The sequence below is a fragment of the Labrus bergylta genome, chromosome 9, assembly GCF_963930695.1.
Source record: "Labrus bergylta chromosome 9, fLabBer1.1, whole genome shotgun sequence".
Taxonomy (NCBI): domain Eukaryota; kingdom Metazoa; phylum Chordata; class Actinopteri; order Labriformes; family Labridae; genus Labrus; species Labrus bergylta.
This window is the reverse complement of record NC_089203.1, coordinates 2,143,979-2,148,582: the sequence shown is the minus strand read 5'-3', so window position 1 is coordinate 2,148,582 and position 4,604 is coordinate 2,143,979. Positions and strand designations below refer to the sequence as shown.

General features: G+C 40.2%; 1 long non-coding RNA gene across 1 annotated transcript; it reads right to left on the bottom strand.

Annotated features, from left to right (window-relative positions):
* Positions 1–240: 240 nt before the first annotated feature.
* Positions 241–3,862, bottom strand: LOC136179969 (uncharacterized). Its single transcript, XR_010666880.1, has 4 exons — positions 3,064–3,862; positions 1,543–1,650; positions 1,314–1,363; positions 241–959 (listed from the first exon to the last, which is right to left on the bottom strand). It is a non-coding gene; the product is annotated as an uncharacterized lncRNA (long non-coding RNA).
* Between the last annotated feature and the right edge of the window lie 742 nt (positions 3,863–4,604).

Below are 4,604 nucleotides of genomic sequence, written 5' to 3'. Positions count from 1 at the left end.
GCTGGGGTCACATAGTTTGAAGGAACCTCCTCCTTTTTTCACCTGTGCCAGATGCCCTGCTCATCCACTGTGGTAGAAATGACCTTACACCAGCAGCTCTCCCAGATGAAGAGTCCTCTCTGCCATCACCCAGAGGAGCTGATGGACGTCTGAAGAAGGAGGACAGAGTCTGGTGCTTTGTGACAGTGAACAGTGAGAAGGCTACCATAGTCATCCTCAGATAAAACACAGAGATCCAGGTCAATATTTAATTTATCTTTCTTTCCTTGATGTTGCCCTGTGTTTGAAAGGCCAGATGCTGGAGGGTTGTGTTGGATTTGCTTTTCCATCATATTTTAACAGTCAAACAATCATCCAGGATCTTTATACTTTATTTGATTTTTGTGTGGATTTCTTTGTTAAATTATTTTTTATACTTTCTCCTATGTCCCAGCAGTTTGACCTGATGGTCTCCCTTACTTATTTTCCACATGGTTAATGAAACCAGGGGTTGTTTATTGAAGTTTTTTTTATTTTTACTTTTTTAAAATCTGAATTGACTGTCTCTGATTAACTGGAGTACAACAAAGTGTTGGTCACAGTAAAATAATTTAGCAGTTAAGTTTATAGTTCACATTTGAAAAGGCCTTGAACTGACATTAATTTCTTGTTGACCAACAACAGCGAAGACAACAGCAAAGCTAACAGACGAGCTCAGCTGGTCTCATCTGAGATAAATGGTCTTTAAACTTATTTAATATTAAACATTTAAAGCCAACAAGCATAGCAAGATACATATGAGATTCCATTTCCATTTATTCAATCAAAGACTTGTCAAACAGTCTGGCATTTTGTGCTGCTGTTTTCAAGAGTTAATAACTGAAGAGAAGAACTCCATCGAGAGGGGACAGGAAACGCTCAGGGGACGAGTCCTCCATGTTGTCAGGGGTCGCTGATGGATCTGAATCTGAGGGAATCTTCTGTAATAAAGAAAAACAACCATGGAGTTAAATGTAAAGTATAATGAATTTTACTGTGATGTTTATGCCTCAGACCTGAAATCAGATCTGTCCTCAGGTTCTGCTAAACTTCAGGTTCTAAAGTTTGTTTTTATGACAGGAGAACTATTTATGAGGAAAAACAAAATATATAATAAGACATGATGAATTCAATAATATGATCAGCTTTATGAATTTATGTTTTAAGACAAAAGTGTTCCTGCCACTTTCTATTGAAGATTATTTTAAACTCATCACATGGGCCAGCCTGATACATTAAACTAATGTTAAATATTCTCATATAATCAGACAGCCAATTTGTGTGCAGAACCTCACCGGAGCTGGAATCAGAGTCTGGACTGCTGTTTCCTTTGGGCATTGATTTCCTTGAAGACAGAAAGAAGAACAATTTAAACATGAACTTCTTGCAGAACCATAGACGCTGTTAAAATCTTCTGCTAGTCTTCCTTACATTTTAAGAAGGATTATAAATTGTTACTAAAATTACTTTGATGCTGATAGCGGTTACAATAACACGGTCCAATCATATGAGAGATCATTTTACCTTTGAGTCCTATGTGAAGGCGTTCTCTTCAGAATCAGCACTGCAAAGACAAGATGATGGCGTCCACCTTCACAACCTGTTGCTTCAGTCTGGCTGCATCATGGTCGCCTACAGGAACAGCACAGAAATGCAATCAAAGTACTTCACTTTATTTATCAGAGGATGTACTGTATGCAAAGTAGAATTTTTTTTAGCTGTAATTCCTCAAAAAGATTTTAGACTGCTTTGTTATTTGAGAGCACAGATTGTTTCTTTTCCCTTCTCTCTGTTGGCCTGTACATGACCTTTTAGTGCTGTAAAAGATGCTACAGTAAATCCTGGATCAGCTGTGTGGATGGTGTGACTGTGTGGTAAAGCTTTGTTAAACATACTCATATGTCTTTGGAGAGTAAAAGTACAGTGTGGTGGCAAACTGCTTATAAAATATAAAATAGTATTTTATTGGTGAGGGGCCCCAATCAAAGCGTCCTACAGAGTAGCAGCAGCTTTCGAGGGAGGAGACGAGAGCATTATGGAGAGGAGCGCACCGGAGGGGGTGAGCTGGGGGAGAGACGAGCGACCAGAGAAAAAGGAAATCCCAGTTTAAAATAAAATGTTGGTGAAAAGAGGGAAATAGGAAGAAATAAATGTCAATGTTGAAATTCTTTTGAATACAGAGGCTGTGAATGTTCAGTTTTCTTTGGCTATAAAAAGGCAACAATGGCCTGTAGTTTAATCCAGGTGTTTCTCTTCGTTAACCTTCGTTAACAAAATCAAAAATAATTTCACAATTTTTGTCAGGTTTTGTCAATTTTTACTACAAATTCTCTATGAGTGTCATTAAATTTACAATATGATCAACTTGTGACTGTTGAATTGGTGTGTGTGGAAGACAATGCAGAATATTTATCAGTTTAAGCAGCATGATGCTCGGTTAATATTACATTACACCACCGCCGGTTGTTGATGTTTGCGTTCACGTTTCGGTCAGTCTCTTAAATCAGTAACAGTTATATTAAATCAGATCTTACCTTTAGTTTTATCTGGATACATAGAGAAATAATCTACCCTCGTATATAGTACTATGAATTTCAGCCTGCACGGTGAAAGTAAAACCTGTTACTCTCGCTATAGCCCACTTATCACTCAGACTGTAAACATGTACACATTAGTAATGATGCAGGCCAGATTACAATTATGTGACTTTGTTTTTGCCCTCGATACTTTTTTGAGACCTTACCAGATGTTTTTATTTTTGCTGTAAGATAACTGTACAGTCAATGAACCACATCTATGAGCGGATTTTATATCACGATTCTTGGTTTTAAATACAATTTAAGTCACAATAACGACATAACAATATCAAGAAACATAGCATGTCAGTTATTAGGTTTGCTCATTTAATAAAATAAAATAAAAAGATAAATCCTGCCGGATAAGTAACCTAACTTTACAACATTTCAGCTAACCTTAGACTGCTTATGTGTTAGCTAGCTAGATAACAACTTTAACCAATGACACATAAATCACTTTTTTACTTACCGAAAAATCTGCAAAGATCCCTTATCTCCCACAGGTCGGTTAGAACAGCTTACTGGAGAACAACTCATTTTCACCTGAAAAAAAGACGAAAAAACTGAACGGAAAAATTCAATGGCGTCTCGGCTTTCCTTCACTACGTAACTTTTGCTATTCACAAAGACAGCTACGGCTTTTTCCTCATTAGCAAAATAGTCTGATGCTTTCACTGGCGGCGGCCCTGAACGCCTCCTCTCTGCAGGAAGGAGCAGATGTGTTTCTCCTAAAATATTTAATGAAGGCCTCTATAAGACACCCGGAGATAAATATTGAACAACCCAAAAGTTATTTGTCATAAATGAATAAATACGACACACACTGAGGCCTACACACGCTGCACACGGCGGCAGGGATTACTCACTCGGGCTCCACGGCGCAGCGAGCCAGACGGCAAAATCAATTAAGTTCAGCTTGTGGCTTCACGAGTCTCCAGCATCTGCAAATATTTGATGAATGTCGGCTCTCTCGTCGCTCAATCTCTCTCCACAGCGAGTAAAGCCCTCAGTAATCACAGGAAGCTCTGCTCACAGACACAAAGATGATACTGTGTTTTATGGACCAATCAGACGCTCTCTTTAGACTTCTGATATGTTGAAGAGATGACGAGCTGCAGACATGAGCGAGTGCAGAGTTACTTTACATTCAGAGATAATTATCAGCCATAACAGAGAGCACACACTGACTCATTTAGGACTCACACACTGAAGTCTGTGTTTAAAGGTGAGTCAGCAGCTCATTGGTCAGCAGGTTTCACACTCTGAGAGAATATCTGTGGATGTTTAAAATTATACGACATGTAAGACACCATGCAGGACGAAACAGACCAACTGAAACACAAGCAGAAATGTGTTCCTTCAAAATAAAAGACAGACTTCTCCTAAAGTGAAGCCGCTCCATCGTCCCTTCTGGGCCTCCATACATGTGTGGTGGTGACTGTGTCTGCAGAGTCTTTACTGTTCTGCTTTGTTCTGGTTGACTCGGGACGTTTCTGGGCAGAGCTGGTGTGTTGTGCCGTAGAGCGTGGCACTGACAGAATGCTGTGTTTACAGACTTCGTGGAGATGTGGGTCAGTTGGGGGAGTGTGAGTGATACAACCTGTTTCAGAGGGATAACTGTTAAAAGTGAAGTCAGGCGTCCACATGCAGGGACTCCTGTAATCCTGCTTTGGCGGGCCTTCATCTTTATTGATGTGGATCTGAAGAGGCGAGGCGTTTAGACTCAGGTACGTCGTTGAACACCTGAGGAGGATTTCATCTGGCCTCATGTATATCCACCGCTATGTTTTATTTCTACATGTCTTCTCTTCAAGATGTTTCCACAGAAATCCTTCCAGCGTGATGTGGGAGGGTTTTACATGACCATCTAAACGACCCCCGCCTCACGCCGTCATGGCGAGCGCTCCGTGTCCTCTGATGCTCAGAAGCTTCTTCACGGTGCCAGAGAGACAGTTTGGCTTCACAATTCTCACATTTAAAATGAATCTGCACGGAGCGCCGGCGATCCAG